This window comes from Danio rerio, chromosome 9 (assembly GCF_049306965.1).
Source record: "Danio rerio strain Tuebingen ecotype United States chromosome 9, GRCz12tu, whole genome shotgun sequence".
NCBI classification, from domain to species: Eukaryota; Metazoa; Chordata; class Actinopteri; order Cypriniformes; family Danionidae; genus Danio; species Danio rerio.
Genome location: NC_133184.1, coordinates 35,638,155 through 35,658,090, shown reverse-complemented (window position 1 = coordinate 35,658,090; position 19,936 = coordinate 35,638,155). Strand labels below are relative to the sequence as shown.

The window sequence follows — 19,936 nt, the reverse complement described above, 5'->3', positions numbered from 1 at the left end:
ACACTTACCTATGACAGAACGATTTAACAACAAAGCACAGAGGGACAAACGCCTATGAAAGCAAAATATCATTTCGCTGGTCAAGTAGTGCATAATTACAAGTAATTATAAAGTAACGTTGTACTTAAATTACCAGAAAAAAATGCATTATCCTGACTATAGTTTTATTGTCAAATAACAGTTATTATGAATAGTAAATATCAGTTACACTCAATGTGTAATTACTATGTTACTGACAGGGGTCACTGGTTATGCTTGCATTTCTCCCAATGCGTTAATATCTGTGTTTTATCAAAAATCTCCAATTTATCATTATTGATTTATCGCAACCTCTCCAAAGCAAGCATGTTTATGAGATCTCTACCCCACATACCAAATTTGGGTACAGCTTTATTTTTCGACATTTTCAAAATGACCCTTTTGGCAAATACCACACCAAATAACATGGCTTGTCTTTCATATTTATCAAACATGTCTAAATTACTAAATATCCCAAGAACAGCTATAAGTGGACATGGTTCAAGATTTTTGGGGGGGCTTTTTAAAACATTCAAATATATTTTCTCAGAATCCTTGTAATTTAGGACATATCGGGTGGGTTTGGGATCCTTCTGTATATGCTCAACTTAATTATTTTATTTGGCAATAGTGTATTAAATCTGTATCTGTATCATGGTTTCCACAAAGAATATTAAGCACTATTTATGAAGTGTCAAAACTGGAATAATGATTCTGCAAATTATGCTTTGCCATCAACGAATAAATCTCATATTAAAATAAAATACATTTAATATTTAACAGCATTACTGGTTTAGTATTACCTGCAGCCTTGGTAAGAATTCGAAACATCTGAAAAATCTTAACGACCCCAAACCAGACTTTGTGTTTTAAGTATGCAGGTTATTTCAGGTCGACCTTTGACACTTCCCATGAATGGTATGTAAATTCATGGCCTTCCTCCACACCTGAGTCACCCTCACCTGAAAGCTTCAGAGCCGTTTCTCTAACAGGGTGTCCTGTTCCTACTTGTTATGACAAGTGCAGTATTAGTAGAAGTCAATGCAGCCAAGCATGCAGAATAGGAGATTTGACTATCTAGGTATGCTCATAATTGTCAGTTTGTGAATATTGCATGGCTTAAGGGTGACTCCAACTCACATTCCTTGATGTCTTGATTTTAATCACCTGTCTGTGTGTCCACTGGCTCTTTGAAGATTCATTGGGGGCTATTTTGGGAATTACCTAGATAGACAAACCTCAGTTTTTTTGTTTTGTTTTTTGCGTTGCATGTTGGAATTCCTTTGTGAGTAAATATCTGTTTTACAAGAGGAACTGGATTTGAATGAGTGGACGTGAACATTTACGTAGGGTGTGTCTGAATAGCTAAGCCCACCCCTAACGCTGGTTGTACCTGAAGTGTCTCCTTGCTTAAACAGGTGACCTGGTTTTATTTGTTCCTTATCTGCAGTTCTCACTTTGGTTTTGCCAGACGTTAAACTTTTCAGGAAGTGGCTTTGGTTCAGTCCTCCCAGATGCCAACAGCTACAAACTTAAGCAAACAAAAGTTAAACAATAGAATTCAGTGACATGATGCTTCTGGTGATGTACTAATGCTGCTGGAGTCTTTAACTCTTATGTCTGGGATGTTTTCATTCACTCTGGGGTGATTTTGATTCTTAATTTGGCCATAACTTTTCTGTGTTTCAGCTAGCAGAAGGATTTTGGTGACAAATATCTAGGGCTCTATTTTGACGGTCCATGCGCAGAGCGCAAAACGCAGGGCGCAAACGCTTTCAGGGCGTGTCAGAGCGCATTTTTGCTAAATTAAGGACGGGAAAATCCGCTTTGCGCCATGGTGCATGGTCTAAAAGGGTTGAGTTTATTTCCTTAATGAGTTATAGGTGTGTTTTGAGAATAAACCAATCAAAGTCTCATCTTCCATTACCTTTAAGAGCCAGCTGCGTCGTGCCATAAGTGCATTGCTTTTAACATAACGTAAAGTAAGTTCACTTTCGCTTTTGCTCTCGTGGATAGGGAAACCTTACCGCACAGACATCAGTTAGCCTATAAATAATTAATTTCGTTTGTTAAGCCCACAGATTTGTTTTTAAACTATTTCTAAATTCAGTTCTAATTTCCAGCAAACGAATAAATGATTAATAATAACAAAGTGTGGTCAAAATACTGAGTTATTTCCAAATACACCTGCTATGCCCTATATGGTCTAAAACCTGACAGGTGGACAAATCTAAGCTTGTTTTTAATAAAACAAATATAAATATGGATATAATAAATAATACTGCTAATAATAATAACATTATACAAAAGCAAATTGAATGAACTGAAAAAGCCTCCCGAGATGAAGAAAGTATGAAGGCAGCGGTTTTTAAATTCATGTAGGCTAGAAATTAATATGTTTTGTAATATTTTAATCATTTATATTTATATCCTATATATATCCTTATTATATCCTATATATATCCTTAAGAAAGATATTTGCGTTTTGCTCTACATCTTGTGTGTAGTGTGTAAGCCAGGCGCACTTTGCGCCAGACAATAGACAGACTTTGTTCTGGTCTAAAGAACAGACTATTTACAGTTTCTCAAAATAGCAACGCACCAAAACACGCCTGCTTTTTTAGACCAGAACGCCTATGGGCACATTTAAGCGCAAATGCATTTGCTATTTAAACAGCGTGGCGCAATGCCTCAAAATTACCCTTGCGCCAAGCTTAAAGTAGTAAAAGACTATTGCACTGCGCCTTGCGCCACATTGCGTCGGGTGTATGATAGGGCCCCTTATTTTGACAAAATGCTTTGAATTAAAAAAAAAACTCAATATGCATTCAATTAAACTGTTGGAAAAAAGCATTAGATAATTTTTTTTATTGTTTTTGCATAAATCCGTTAATCAATCTCAGTCCTGATCAAAACTAGTAACTTACTAGAAACTTACAGCAAACTAGTAACTTATTAAAAAATTACTGGATTTTAACTCTTTAATTGACGAATTTGTAAATAATGTCACTGATTTGGTGGAAAAAAACACACAAAATGACTTATTTTCAATAGAAGTTTTTTTTTTCCTTTTATCAAAGTCTTGGACATGTGAAACAACATTGCCTTGTTTTTGGTTGATTTTCATTTTTCTCCCTAATTTACTGCTTGTGGCTGTTTTTGCCCCATTGACTTCCATTATACATGTTTTTGGATTACAAAACCATGACACTATATAACCAGAAATTGTTTCCTGTTGGGAGGAGCTAAAATTTGTCTTTTTACTGTTGATCATTAGTTGGCACCATTTTAGATAGGCTTGCGCAATAAAAGCTTATTTTCTGGATTTTGTAACAAAAAATTAAAGTGTGTATATATGTGTTTATGAGAGTGACTTTTGTGCACTTACCTTGATGTGTCTGAGAAAATCAAAATATGCAGCTCTTAAAACTACATGGAGTAAGTAATGTGGGTATAATGGAAGTCAAAGGGGCAAAAACAGCCACCAACAGAAAATTAGGGAGAAAAAAAAATTCTAACAATGCATCAAAAGCCAATGTTGTTACTAATCCTTCACATGTCAAATATTGTCATAAAAGGTTAAAAAAAATCCAGCCCACAATTACTTTTTTGTGTGTTTTTTTTTCATCAACTCAGTGACATGATTTGTGAATTTGATCAAATTAAAGGGTTCTAAAAAAAAAAAAGTAGTTTTAATCAGGACTGAGGTTGATTAATAGATTTATGCAAAAAAAGTGAAAAAATATTTATCTGATGAATTTTTACAGCAGTTTAATTCAGTGGATGTTTTCATCCCAAACATAACAAAAGGGTAGTAAATTTGAACAGTGCACAAAGGTTAAAATAAAGGATCCTTATTGGCTTTGATGGTTCCACAGAAAAATTTTGGAACTTTCCATGGAAATGTTCCATTACAGAAAAGATTATTTTTAGTGGAATAGTTTCCCCAGGTGATAAAATTAATCTTTCTTTTAAGAATTGTTCACTTTAAGAACCATTTTAAATTTTGTTCTTCATATTTTTATATAATCATTCCCTCCGCTCTTCTGATATTTATTTATTAATTTCCCTTCACCTTAGTCTCTTTTTCAGAGGTCGGAACCCGAATCAGCATCCTAACCTCTGATCCAATGTGCCACCCTACTCTTCTGATATTTATAGCTTAAAAAAAATCACACCTCTCTAAAAAATAGAGGACAAAAGTATGATCTGTCTCTACTTGTGTCATAAAGATAACTTGTAAACTTTAGCATTTTACCAGTTCTAGCTCTTGATCACCTGTTGACACCTCTTGCCTGAATACTGAATGTTCATCTGCAGTCATTTTCTTTCAAGATTTTCCAAGAATGAAAGCTCAGTTTTGATGTGATCAGATAAGCAGTACCAGTCATAATCAGTCTGCAGTCAGAATTTCACATTTGCAAATAACTAGAAGTGCGGAATCAAAGGTTATAGTGTTAAAGGTCCAGAATTGTGTTTTGAATATAGATGGGACGATGTAATGTAATGTTTGTTGGCATGACAGACAGACAGACAGACAGACAGACAGACAGACAGACAGACAGACAGACAGACAGACTGACTGACTGACTGACTGACTGAGAGACAGACAGACAAACAAACAGACAGACAGACAGACAGACAGACAGACAGACAGACTGACAGGTTGGTTGGTTGGTAGGTAGGAAGATAGGTTGGTAGATAGACAGATAGAAAGACAGACATTACTGGTTACCTTGTGATTGTTGATAGTGATCTGCCTGGTGCATCAAGGTCCCAGCAAAGGGTTCAGGTTTCATGATCTTAGACAAGTATTTTAAATGAAATAAAAAAAACAAATTAAAGCGATATTTATGCATATAATTATGTTGTCACGACATCAGCTTAGCAGCACGTGAATGCCGAACTGAACTGAACTGAGGTTTGTTCTTTACTGGATGAATCAGTGAAGGTTACTGGTACCAGGCAAACATGCATTGAATGGAAAGTTGTGTTCACTGGGGTGTAGCCTTCCATAAATAATCAGATCATAAAGCAGCTTCAAATCTAAATCAACACATCGCCAGTGTTTTAAATTAGAATTTGAATAATTTCCACACATGTACGAATAAGCACACTGTTATGAATTATCAATGTCTCTTTTTGTTGTCTTTGCTGTAAAGTTTTGAGGGGAACTCCCTTCTACATCAAACTGAGAACAGTTTTTTACCAGCATAAACTCCTCCACTTCTATATACATCTATTAATTATAAAGCTTTCATTTAAATGAAAATATACAATATTTCATAATATATTATAATTGGTAAAAATTAATATTTTTTAACTGGCGTCAAAGAAATCTGGTGTCTCCAGATGCAGGAATCACTCACACACACGAACAAAAAAAAAAGATTTCCTCTAATGTTACAGCCTAGATAAGATTAAATTAAATTACTAGAATGTGAGTTTGAATGATCTTGGAATTCCTCATCGGTCCTTGGTGACTCTACATGTAAATAATTCAGATACCTGCTTGCTTTAATGGCTCTCATACATTCCATGATTGAAATTGTCAGTGGAAAAGAATGAATGACTTTCAGTGTTTCAAGGCACATTCAGGAAGTGTCTAAATATACAGTATCTGCCCTAAAGTTCTGTTTTATTGTCTCCGTCATTGACACAAAATTTAAAATGGCCTTCTATCTTCTGCAGGTCACAAAATAAGATTTATTTTTCATAATATCTTCTCTTATTTTTTGATAGAAGAAGGAGTCGCTCATGAGTGTTAGCAAATGATGAGAAAATCATCATGTCTGGGTGAACTTTTCCTTTAAATTTAAAGTTCGATTAGTCGAAATGTTTTGAAAGTAAAAAGATAATGCTTTCTTGTTACCGCAATCACAGAGAGTCCAGAGGGTTTTCCCACTGCGTCTGTCCACATCATCCCACCTATGAAAAAGTACCTAACTTGAAGATGACTTCAACTGTTTCATAGAAGATCTTCCTGGCAATTTTTAAGACAAAGACAAAAAAAGAGTACATTTATTCTCTATTATTTCAAACTTGCACATGAGCGACATGAGCTAAAGTAAAAAATGTTGGGAGATGACTCTGATCTTCAGTGTATTGCAATTTTTTTCTCTGTCATTATTATTCCTTAGGCTCCCTTATATTTAATGAAGCACGTGGATCTCAGGTTTCCACAGCATGAATCTGTGTTTTTGCTGTGTAAATTCACTTTGAACAGCTAGATAAAAGTTTCAACACCCAGTGGACACCCTGAATCTGAACCCAGTAGCTGGTGTTTGTGTGAGAACAGGTTGTGTTGGTAAATTCAGGGTGAGGATATTGGGTTGGGTCTTTATGTTTACTTTTAAGTTGAGAAATTACTCAACTGAATACAGGAGTGTTTTTGTTTTTAAGAGGCCACACCTGTCAAATCATCTCACAGCCTGTTTATTCAATTGCCTTCATGTATAATAAAATGTTCAATTTAATAATCTACTGATTCTAATATTATTCTATTCTGTCATTATTGAATTTATGTATTGTGACTTGAAAACAGGCACTTAGGAAAACAAATTATTTATTTCAGCCTCTGTTGGACTGATTGAATTCTTTAGGCAGCTCAGCAAAGCAAATTTTGCTGTTGGTGGTTAGTATTGGTGGTTCACAAACTCTTAGATGTTTGATTGTGGTCAACTCAATGAGAAACCTTAAATTTAAGTGTGTGTGTTTAATTTACTTTAGAAAAATCTATTACATTAGATTTTCATTTAATTTATTCCTTTTTTTCTGAGCAAAGAAAATAAAGATTGTAATACATGTTTACCTTTATTTAGAGAAGATGCCCACTAAAATGTAATTTAGTGTAACAGTACTTTTACATAGCAAAACGTTCTCCAGCATATTTATAACAAGGGATCATTTTGTAGGATGCAGCTCTAATTTAATTGATTAATGACTAATTAATTGCTATTTTCAGTCTTTTAAGTTTCCCTCTACCACTCAAATCACAAGAATTAAGTAATTTGTAATATAAAATATAGTACTAAAGAGTATGTCTTTCAAATATTTTATTCAGAATAAGTGAGGCTTAATTTGTACATAAATATATCCATTATGCTGAATGATAATTAGGCGATATGGTGACTCAGTGGTTAGCACTGTTGCTAACTGTCGCAGCTGGGTCAGTTGGCATTTCTGTATGGAGTTTACATGTTCTCCCCGTGTTGGCATGGGTTTCTTCCTGGTGCTCTGTTTTTGCCCCACAGTCCAAAGACATGCAGTATAGGTGAATTGAATAATTGGCCTAGTGTATGTGTGTGAAAGAGTGTGTATGAATAATTTCTAGTACTGGGTTGCAGCTGGATAAGTTCATTCCAATGTGGCGATTCCTAAGCCGAAGGAAAACGAATGAATGACAGAAATCACAGAAACGCCAACTGAGCCGAGGTTTGACCCAGCGACCTTCTTGCTGTGAGGCAACAGCACTACCTACTGCACCACTGCCTCGCCATATAATAATAATAATAATAATAATAATAATAATAATAATAATAATAATAATAATGGGCGGCACGGTGGAACAGTGAATAGCACGTGTCCTCACAGCAAGAAGGTCGCTGGTTCAAGCCTCGACTGAGTCAGTTGGCGTTTCTGTGTGGAGTTTGCATTTTCTCCCCGTGTTGGCGTGGGTTTTCTCCGGATGCTCCGGTTTCCCCCACAAGTCCAAAGACATGTGGTACAGGTGAATTAGGTAGTGTATGGATGTTTCCCAGTGATAGGTTGCAGCTGGAAGGGCATCAGCTGCGTAAGACATAGGCTGGATATAAGTTGGCAGTTCATTCTGCTGTGGCGATCCCAGATTAATAAAGGGACTAAGCTGAAAAGAAAATAAATGAATGAATGAATGAATGAATAATTAATATTAGAGTGATTTCTGAAGAATCATGTGACTCTGAAGACTGAAGTAATGAAGCTGAAACTTCATTATTAAAATCACTAGAATAAATAATTAAATTAAGTGATAAACTACTTTTGAACAGTTATTTTAAAATGCAATAACAGTTTACAATTTTACTATTTTTACTGTATTTTTGATTAAATAAATGCAGCCTTCATGAGCAGCAGATTCTTTAAAACATTTAAAAATCCTACAGACCCCAAACTTTAGATCGGTATATATGTATTGGGAATATGTTACATGATTTCAAAAGTAAATATATCTATGTTTAAGAATACTTGGATATATAAAAAAGCATAATACATTAATAAAAAGCTTTTTTTTTACATCACCAACCCAGCAGCTTTTCACAACGAACTTAAATGTACTACTCAACAGCAAAAGTATTTATTGTGTATAAGCCTCGTTTTTTCCCATTAGAGTCTATGAATTCCATCTGCATATTGACAGAGAGAGTGTGCTCTGCCCACGCATAACTCCTGTCTCCTGTCCAGAGCCATATTACCTGAATGTATATGAATATTCTTTCAGTCTCGCTCTCTAAAATAGTCCAATTACCAGCTCGGAAAAGTAATCACAAATTGAAGAGCGCACACCCACTTCAGCTTAATGCACAGCAGTGAAGGTAGAGCTGGTGTGTTCTAATAGAGCACTTGTTGTCTAAATGGTCTCTCGGATAGACAAGTTCTCATTTTATGACCTCTTTGCGGCTGGTTAGTTTTTAAAAGGGTAAGGACATGGAGAGTTTGACTCAAACATATCTTCCCAGAAATGGGAATTGAAAAAACACACACACACCATACAGCTTCACATAAGCGCAATAAACTGCTCCATTGTAATATTTCAGAGTTGATGGAAATACTGATTGATATGTTTGGGGCCGCGTATCCATATTTGTTCAGAGTTTTCTTTGCCTGTCGTCTCAATGGCTGTTTGATCTCTGATTGCGTTCTTAACAAAGGCATATGTTTTCCATACACTGACATTTCTTTGAGTCCTCACACTTTTTAAAGCGTGCGCTGTCTGTGAGTGTTAAAGGACTGGTTTGATGAGATGCACATGGAAAAGAGTACACATTTTGAGGTGACCTATTTATGATTTAATGGAGTGACTAATCAATCCAATAACAGGGTGAGCATTGTGAGGTCATGAATTGCAATTTCACATCCACTTTGCTTTTCCCCCCCTCCTCAGATGACAAATCCTAACCGGAACGTGCCTCAGAAGAATTGTTTGTGTCCGTAAGACAAGCCCTAGCTTGTGAAAAAAAAAAAAACTATCGCAGTTTAGTTCTTACTGTGTACTAATGCACTATTCACTCAACTGTCTGGTGTATGAATGGCGTATGATGATTTTGTCATTCAGCACTGCAATCTGAAAGCCCCACCCCTTCTACTACGTAATTAAAGCCGTGAAAGTTGAGTGTGAAAAATTGTCCGACATTACACTCTTTGTCTTTTTTTCTTTGCTTAAATAAGTGCATTATCTGGGTATTGAAAGTGTAAAAATGGCACAAGTATTTATTTTTATACATAATTAAGAAAAAAACTTTTTTTAATTAACTTAGACAATATATTAAAGTTAATAATATACTTTTTTACTTTGTTATATGTACTTAAATGTACTATCAAGTATGCATAATTAAATGCAACAAAGATAAAACAAAACCTAGCCATATGTTATTATTATTCAGTACATACACACACTGGCCACTCTATTAGGTACACCTTACTAGTACCGGGTTGGACCCCTTTTTGCCTTCAGAACTGCCTTAATCCTTCGTGGCATAGATTCAACAAAGCACTGAAAATATTCTTCAGAGATTTTGGTCCATATTGACATGATAGCATCATGCAGTTGTTGCAGATTTGTCAGCTGCACATTCATGATTTCCCGTTCCACCACATCTCAAAGGTGCTCTATTGAATTAAGTTCTGGTGAATGTGGAGGCCATTTAAGTACAGTGAGCTCATTGTCATGTTCAAGAAACCAGTCTTAGATGATTAACACTTTAAGACATGGTGCGTTATCCTGCTGGAAGTAGCCATAGGAAGATGGGTACACTGTGGTCATAAAGGGATGGACATAGTCAGCAACAATACTCAGGTAGGCTGTGGCATTGACATGATGCTCAATTGGTACTAATGGGCCCAAAGTGTGCAAAGAAAATGTCCCCCAAACCATTACACCACCACCACCAGCCTGAACCGTTGATACAAGGCAGGATAAATCCATGTTTTCATGTTGTTCCTCATTTGTAACAAGTGGTTATTTTAGTTACTGTTGCCTTTCTATCAGCTTGAACCAGTCTGGCTATTTTCCTCTGACCTCTGGCATCAACAAAGCATTTGCGCCCTCACTGAATATTTTCTCTTTTTCAGACCATTCTCTGTAAATCTTTAAGATGGTTGTGCGTGAGAATTCCAGTAGATCAGCAGTTTCTAAAATACTTAGACCAGCCCGTCTGACACCAACAACCATGCAATGTTCAAAGTCTCTTAAATCACCTTTCTTTCCCATTCTAATGCTCGGTTTGAACTGCAGAAGATCATCTTGACCATGGTTACATCCCTAAATGCATTGAGTAGCTGCTATGTGATTGGCTGATTAGAAATTTGTGTTAACGAGCAGTTGGACAGGTGTACCTATTAAAGTGGCTGGTGAGTGTGCATTTACTGCAACATGGACATTGTCAAACAAAGTGCAACCAAAGCATTTCTATATACAATCTCACAGTGTACTTAACCACTTTGCGCATAAAAAAGGACAAAAAGTCATCACTTTAGTTTTTTTTTTTTTTTTTTGCAAAATAATCAGTGTGATTGTGCCTGATGAAGAGTTTGTTACTTGAAACGCCTCTTGTTGGCGAAAATAACCTCTGTGAGCAGCAGCATGCAGACTTCTTGTGCTTTTTCATTGATTATTTTGCTTGTTTTCATTACTGTTTCTCGCATAGCCATAATTGAGATGTGAAAAACTGATGAAAAAAAAAGAAAAACCTGGAGGAAAAAAAAAAAGAGGAAAAAACTGAAGTATGTGTGGGCTGACTGTGGTAGGCTGGTCAGGTGACGGCATTTTAAAGTAGGCAGTGAATGTGTGTGTGTGTGTGTGTGTGTGTGTGTGTGTGTGTGTGTGTGTGTGTGTGTGTGTGTGTGTGTGTGTGTGTTGGGGGGGTCTGGGGGCCGACTTACACAGCCGTGTAGGCAGGAAACCTTCCCTGCTCACACACGCACCATGCAGCCATGGGGGTGGAGAGATGCTATGTAGTTAAACCCAAGGCAGCCTGTGGATACAACACTTCCAGCATGACACTCGCAGAGAACGGCAAAAGCTCAGCCACAAACACACACATACATACACACACACACACAGACACACAAACACAGACAAAGCAGCAGATCTTAACAGGATACTGTAGTCAGTCACAGGCACATGAGCACTGGAGGAAATGGAGTGACAAGAAAAAGGAAGACACAAATCACACCAAGCGTGCAGGTAAGACACTTTTAAAGACGCGACTTCAACTTTTTGATTAGATGGAATGAGTGTTTCTGCAATGATGTAAACTTTTGGCTCAGTCTCTCGAATGCTAAAAATGTGGTGAATTTCATCTCCTTGTGAATAGAAAAGAGGCGCCTCTTGCTTTGCAGTGAGAGTGGATTCTCCAAGCCGCTGAAAGAGTGCGATCTGTAATTGTTTTCTCTGTGCTGAGAGAGTATCTGGAATGGAATGTAACAGGGACAGAAATGTAGCTTTGCTCTTTGTTCTCTGCAGTTAAAAAGAGATAAATGGAGCGCTCACCTATCGGCTTCTTCCCAAACTGCTTGGACTTTGCCAAAGGGACTCGGCTAATGTCATTACGTGAGGTATATTTTTGTTTGCGTTGTATCCTCTTGTGTGCAGATCATGAGAAACTTATTGTGTTAGAGCATGTGTGTGGGTGGATGTGTGTGTGTGCCATGTGCACTCAGGAGCACATGAGTATGTGTGTGTGTGGGTGTTTTGGATATAGGTTTTTGTGTGGGAGGGTGTAGTCGATGTGTGTGGGTGATGACCAAGTGCGTGTGCGCACAAGTGTGTATGTGTGTATGTGAAATATTCCACCCAGCGCATACATTTGGAGAAAGCCAGGGGTGCCTGTCAAACCCGGAGCATTCCTGTGCTCTCTGAAGCAGCGCTCGATGAATGCTGCGAATTTCAGCTGAAACGTGAAGACAAAAGCCAGGGGGACATTTAAGAGGGTTTAGCTCAGACGGATCCCTGGGAATCGCTGCAGTGGGAAAATCCAGTGTTCGGGCTTGTATTTCAGGTTCAGCTGGAGACGGTTGCTGCCTGCCGCCGAGGGGCTTTCCCAAAATGGGGCACAACCGGGAGGGGATACAAAGAGACCCACCTGTGGTGCTGTTAGAATCGCAGTGTCTGCTGGGAGCCTCAAGTGTCTTGCTGTCTTTTCCCCGCGGGGTTGGCGATATTTTTCATTTCCAGTTCACTGATTAATGCGCCGATGAATTTAAATGGTGTGTGGTCCGAGAGGTGGTCTCATTCCGTCCTTACAAATGACAAACAAAGAGGGACGTTTCTATTGATGTGCCGCTTGCGCTTTTACGTTTAGTAAGAGTAAGAGTGCACAGATTCACTCACTAACAGAACAATGTATGCAGACCACCTCATTTAAGGGCGTAGAAGCTAATATATAAGTTGTACATGCAAGATGACTCAATAATGATTCAGTTGGCGATAAGGCCTGATTGATTTGAACTGATTTAATCTTTGGGATTTGAGGTATTTTAGTGGCATTGCCAGACTCAAGAATTTGAGTTTATCTTGTATATTAATGATCTAAAACATCTATTCGTTTAATATGTCTTTTTTGAGAAGTCTGTTTGCATTTAGGATGAGTGTATTTGCCTACATTGGAAATCAATTGTATAGTTGACTGCCTGAATGAGGAAAGAGGTGAAAGTTCATCTGAATTCCTTTAAGATGACATTGCATTCAGGAATTCAGATTCTTGTCCACTCCTGAAAGATTTTTGCTTCACTAGATTATGAATTATTAGCAAAAATTACAAAATAACACTATCTTTTTTCTCTTTTTTACCGCACATCCTGATTTTTAAGTCTACCTGAGAATTCTAAACCAAAGATTGCATCTAAATTAAATGGTGATTTATGGAGGATGATGAATAGCGTCATTTGAGCTGTGTTTAACAGGAGTGGTTATTCATTACAATATATATCTGGTCTAACTAAACAAAGGCAACATGTCCTTTAGACTATGGTTAAACAAGTTCTAGCCACAGCCCACTGAAGTTGCCGATGATTGTCAGGAAGAGATTAAGAGAATTCATTCAGCTTTTGGTTGCTTTTGTTTGCATCTAAAGCAAGGTGCAAAAATACCTAGTCCTTAACGCACCTTTTTGATTTTTACGTCGACGTTCTACCATTTCTTAACAATGCTATTCATAAATACTATAGCATTGATTCAATATCGTGCTGCAAGTGGAGGAAAAATTGTATTTGCCAGCGGATTTTACTTGATCCACAAGTGTGCTTACTGCCAAGTAGTACAGCTGGCATAATTCTTTGTGCAGATTTCACTTCTCATTAAATAGAAAGCTTCTTTCAAATCTTTTACGAATATATTTAAATGTGTTAAGTGAAAGATGTCTGCTTCTTGATTTTAAAAAATTTTGTATTCTCAGTTTGTACAACGTGACTGGATCATTGTGTTATAACATGAAACTGTATTTTTGCATTCTGTTTGCTGAATGTTTTTGCGACAGTAATTTGAAAAGGCCAGTGCTGAAATTTATGAAAACGAGCCATTATTGATTTTGATATAACTGAAGGATAGTCATGTTGCCATCATTGCTCTACAGAAATACAGAGTTCATATAGTGTACATTTCTCTTTTTTTCTTTAACATTTAGATGTTTCTAAATTGCTAAGGGAATTTATCTCTGGATGTGACAAACAGAATTTAGTTAGTTGGTTCTAAGCGTTAAACAAATAAATAACCTTCTTCAACCCCATCTTTTTTCCAAAAAATAATTAGCTTAAGCATGTAGATGTTTCTGAATAGTTGCATATAGGTGTAAAAAAATGGATTTAGTTTAGTTGCACTATTTTAAGTATGGTAAAAGGGACAGATTTAAAACCGAAATCTGGTTATAGGAAAGTGCACTAATCCACTTTAGTGTACAGCGATTTAATTATAAGCACTTTTGTTCTCACTCTTTGTCTCTCACTTGTGTTGTTTGGCTGAAGCAGCTGTGAAACTGATATTTAAAATGTTTCCATACCAGTAAAGGTTCATACTGCGCTGTGTGTGTGAGCAGGCTGAAGAGACACGCTGTGCAGGTTATGTTTTCATATTTTCTGTGTGCAGATGTGCTCACACTGATTAGGTCGGAACAATGTAGGTTAGCTACAAATTAGCTACAAATACATTTTTTGTGTAAAATTAATAAATAAATGATAAATAATTATAATAATAATACATTTATTTATCGAAGCTTGATGGATTATTATTTTTGCAACCTTTAGTAATTAGGACTTCAATATGCGCATTTTGCATCAATTTTGAATGCACCCTTAGAGTCGTAGAAATGTGTTTCTTGATAGATAGTGAAAATTTCCCCAAGTTCATCTGCTCATCCTTCCCTTGCAAGCCTTCTCTGAGATGCTGCCTCTGAAAGTGTGAGAGAGAATGGAAAAAACTAGACATTTCATCATTTGCCAATCTGGCACTTTGGAAATTTTATGTAAATTGTTGGGCACCTCCCACAGCTGTTGTATTTCCCCCATGCATCCTTTCTGCATTCGGGACAAGGATTGAAGAAGAGAGCTGATGATGTGTTGTGAATGAGATGTGGTCAGTTAGGTGAACTCCCATACCATGTTAGGGTAACACATGTTGTACACAAAACTGGTTTCCCATATCAGTGTACAATAACAAAACAACTTAATTGAGTGAACATATATTACTCATTTCTTGAAATGCAAATTTTTTAGCATTTGGCATGCTCTGCAATTGAAATTGTGTCTTAGGAAAGTAATTGAGGCTTTCTACATTTCCATTGATGTTGACTTGGTATTAAACTGTCTTTTGTCCTTTGAGATATCATTCTAAATGTGTAATATTTTCAAGGTTATCCCAGTTAAGGACAATAATCTTTATTGAACGAATTTGAGAACCCACATCTGTGAATTTAGGCTTAAAGCACCTAAATACAGAAGAAATGGTTGTTGTAACTTAATATTGACTAATCTTGAATTAAAAGCTATTGTTAACTTCCTCCTCAATCGGATTAAATGCTCTAAACTAATTTTAGAGTAACAATTGAGCGCTATAAACGTGTTCAGTTCCCTGATAACAAAATCTTTCAAATAAATATTACTTAATGATCTTTACTGCAAGAACCATTTTCTTTGTGGTTATTGTGCTGTCTCTGTGGTCCTTTGGAGATTGAAAAATTCTTGAGATTAGATCTTGAAGAATTGTCTACTGGCTAATAAGTTTTTTGAAGCAATGCTTCCAAAACATGTTACTTTAGCTCTTTGGTGTACCACAATGGAAATTTCACAAACTACAAAAGTTGGATGACAAGCTAGTGAAAGTGAACTTATTGAAGCTTACAAAAAGAAGTCGCGTTTGGTAACCATAGCAACAAAGGTCGAGAGCGGCTTCGTCGAGAGCAAAAATTAAGTAAATAAATAAATTATTTTATTACACGTTTACTTATGCCGATCACAACCATATTTATGTATTATTTTTAAATGAGATCATTTAAGATAGTTTACATCTGACTGAATTTAATCCCCGAAAGACACTAAATTAAGCGTTTGCAGTTTAACGTACACAGATAGCATACCTAGCCTAACAACCCATTGGAATTTTTTAAAAGATCCCAGCGACTCCTTGTAGTAATTTTAAATGTAATTTATAGTATTTTCGAATTAGAAGAACAACAAAATGTACTGACAAATTCCCCTTTGAATTTACTGTTGAAATCTTTATCTGCCTACAAATTAAAGTTATTTGAGGCCGCCGCAGTTTTACCCCTTCTGTTCTCAGAAACATGCACGTACGTCGTCAAAAATTGATGTCATCTCACCATATAACTTTCGCCTTTTGCAGGAAAGTCTATTTTTGACTTAGGAGTTTCCTCAAATCGTGTGATAGCCTATATATTATGCTAACTGCAGTGCTTTGTATCTTAGTTATATCCAAGCGCGAAGGGACGGCCCCGACAGAGGGGGATTTCTGAACTGAATGCTGGTTAGTGAAGTCAGCATGTGAATGGGGCAGCAGCAGTGGCATTTCCAAGTCATTCTGTATGTTAATGCACAGCGTGAAAGGGCGGCCGGCGCAAGGAAGGGGGAAATGACAAGCAGATGAATGAAACATGCGATGATGAACATGAAGTGTTTCTGCCCTCTCGAAGGAGCCGTACTTTCATTTTGTCGAATGCGCTCATTTTTTCATGCCTTTCTTTCTTTTCTTTTCTTTTTTTCCTTTCCTGGACACAGAGAAACAGATTGTCCGCTATCAGCGGTGATGGTGCGCGGAGGAAGAACGCGAACGCATGCAGCAAACTCAAACAAAAGGTGCGTCCTGTGTGTTTTATGATTTTATTGTACCATAAGCTGCGGATTGTACATGCTTTGTTTAGCGTTTGCTTAATCCCTGTATCGTTTAAATTGCATGTACACAAAACTATAGCGGTAATACGCTACAAATATAAAACATGCTGTATATGAAGAATAATTTCTTGTTCTCGCTTCTTCCTGCATTTGTGTTGCTTTGTGTTTTAAACCGAGAACTTACAATGCCGCATGCACGAGACACACTTAGAGCATGCAGTGTGTGTGTGTGTGTGTGTGTGTGTGTGTGTGTGTGTGGTATTTTATAGAGAGACAGGGAGACTGTGAAAAAGTGATTTAACCATTTGTCACGGACGTTTTATTTCCTTATTCATGTTATTTAATGTAAGGACCATTTGGTAGAGGGTGATGTATCCTTTTTTCCTCTTCTTGAAGTGAGGTTGGAGGGGAGGGTTTGTGAACTGAAGAAAAGGAAATTCTTGTGTGTGTTTTGGAATGCTGTTGCCCCGGGGGGACCGAAAGAATTGAGTTGGGGAATAAGAGAGAGGCGAGTTTAGAGAGGGGAAACAAGGGGGGACACATTTCCCCTTTCCTCTTTTTCTCCCCCCTAAATGACAAGGATAACAGCACAGCCTAGGAAGATGAAGTGCAGTGGCCAGACGCCTGCAAGTGGACTGAACGGACACATTATGTGTATAAAGATTCAACGAACCTCCTCACCCCAACACCCATCATTACAATTGGAGCAATTGGGTGTAAAAACTTTGAATTCATTGTTAGATTAGCTTAAATTAGAGGTAATAGTGTTGCTAAAGCAATTATTAAGCCACAATGCTCTGAATAAGCAATTAAAATTGTGCTTGCATATTTAATGAGTAATTAGGCTTATTTAATTAGATATTTTTCCAATCTGTGCTCCTGCACCCACAAATCATTAGCCTAGTATTTTTTTAAATACCTGTTTAGTGTGAATTTGTACTTTTTTGTTTCAAATATTTTCCATCAGGGGGCACACATGAGACGCTCTTTGTGCTGAGGTTGATGAGAGTAAACCTCATGTGGAAGATGTAAAAAAAAAAACGGTCCTATTTCCCATCTTAATTTGTTTGTTGCTAATATTGTAAAATATGGCCGCAGTTTAGCAAATGACAGGCTGCATTTTTATTCAGCTAATCTTCTGCTTTGCGTACGTAAAAGGCTCAAAGCTTGGCGTGTCATATTTGTTGAATTCTTCACTGGTGCACAGGAGAAATTGGATTATTTCTTAGTAAACCTATGTCAAAATGTAATTTCAATTTTCGGCAAATGGCATGTCTGATCAGTTACAAAGTAGCGCATTAACAGAGTCTTCTTTGTGCTGTCAGACGTGTCAGGGAGTTTTTTTTTTATAATCCTTTTTCTTTTCGCCCTCAAAAGTGCTGTTAATGGATCCAGTACCTCAACTGGCATAATGATAAGGATGTGAATGATTCATACCACAGTATATTTCAGTTAAGTACCTCAAAGTGCCTTAAAAGAGCTTCCCTTTTAATAGCAAGGGCTGTATAATTGCCACATTTTCGCATTCAGTTACACAATAGTATTTTACACCTTTTATCCACAGTGTAGAGTTCACTGCTACCGGGGTTGTAATTAATATAAAGTCCGCAATTATTCAAAAGCAAGGAATGACGTGGTTATTTGTGCGATTTGAGATTGTTTTGCAAGTGAAGCCCTCATCTCTGGAGATTATTTGAGTTGTGATGAAGAATCGCCCACAGACAAATGTGAAATATTCTAATGAGCAATCTGTCTCACTTGAGTGTCATCTAGCTGGTCCGTTTCAAAAAAATGTTCCTTCACAGTCCTGAAGGGTTTAATTTGAATTGGACGTGTTATACAACCTAATCTTGGTCCAAGATGGATGGAATGGTTTTGTGAGCAATATATGCACTTTTGATATTAACACACATTTATTCTCCTTCTCATGTTCCCCTAGAGCATCAGATGGCGATTCCTGGAATAGGACTTGATAAAACCGAATCTCACACTCATCCTGCACCGGTAGGTTGAACATTTTTCCTTTAGTGTCTTTCCTGAGCTAAAGTGAGCTGGGCATTTTTACCAATCACCAGACTTTTGATGGCGTGCTTTTAAAAGCAAGGGTGATGATTGGCAGGTGCCAGACTTGATCCTGGGTCTGTGCAAAGAAAGTGAGATTGGTGCGCAGCAGGAGGTGCTGGTGAGAAGAAATGCGGTCAAATGTGTGAGAAGAAAAAGTTTGAGAGCAAAGCCTACCAAAAAGAATCTGAATTTTACACGCATGCAGCTCAAACGTATAGAGGATAATAGCCCACACATTATCCCGAGTGCTGTGCGTCTTTAGATGTGAGGAGATGACATCATCAAATGCTCCCTCGATGTGGGCTCAGCTCGTGGGTAGAAGAGGTGTATGTGTGCAGAGGAGTAAGTGAAAGAGAGCGACAGAACCATCATCTCTCTCCTGCTTTCACTAAGTGTAAAGCCCGTAGGCTTCGAGCCCAGCGTTTTCACACCCACTCTCTCTGGTTTGTGTGGGTGTTTGAGTGGGCAGCAAACTTGTGACTCATCCTTGTTCAGACCCACACAGGGGCAACTCTTCTCCTCTTTTCTCCTCTCTTCTCCTGTCTTCCACCTCTCCTTCACCTCTCTTGTGTTGTAAGATGTTAATAACGTCAAGATGAACGATCGATTCACTTATTTATTTTCATCAAACTGATGACACATCGTCCCCTCTGCTCAACCTGTGACTAGTATCTTTTTTGTGCTCTTTGGAGAGAGTAGTATTACACATGAATGAGGCAGTGGCGTGAGTCATATGTCAAAGATTATTGTACTCACTCAGATTTAGTCCTTATTTATACATCACTGTTCAGACAGAAGACTTTTGTTTCCCTGACAAGGCTGAGTTTCCTTCATGCAGCGTTGCCTGGTCAGCATCACTACATTCATCAAGTAAAGATTGACTCCAAACTTTCGTGTGTGTGTGTGTGTGTGTCAGATCCATCAGCAAGGCTCAAGTGGCCCTCCATGGTCACAAAAACAGAAAATGTGTCACTTTTTTGACTCATCGCTGTTGAAGAATTCGGCAGCTGGTGTTTTCAAACGGTATATGTGCATTTGCTTCTACCAAACAAACTGACTCAGTTTGCACATATTATATTTATTCCTTTTTAACATGACACATGTAAGGAACTGGGAAAAGAATGAAAGACTTGCAATTAGTTATTAATGATTATTATTTGATTGGACATCATCAGTTTTGCGATATCTTAAATGCCAAAAACAGCTCCAATAACCTCAAAATCCCTTTTGGTATCATGGAATATGTTTACTTCCAAAGATA

At 37.3% G+C, this 19,936-nt stretch overlaps 1 long non-coding RNA gene across 1 annotated transcript in view; it reads left to right on the top strand.

Moving 5' to 3' along the window:
- The first annotated feature begins 11,259 nt into the window (after positions 1–11,259).
- The window catches only part of LOC137496484 (uncharacterized), a 32,519-nt gene continuing 23,842 nt past the window's right edge, over positions 11,260–19,936 (top strand). The window contains exons 1-3 of the long non-coding RNA XR_011016876.2: positions 11,260–11,458; positions 16,498–16,575; positions 18,551–18,615. This is a non-coding gene — a long non-coding RNA (uncharacterized lncRNA). The remainder of the gene's footprint in view (positions 11,459–16,497; positions 16,576–18,550; positions 18,616–19,936) is intronic.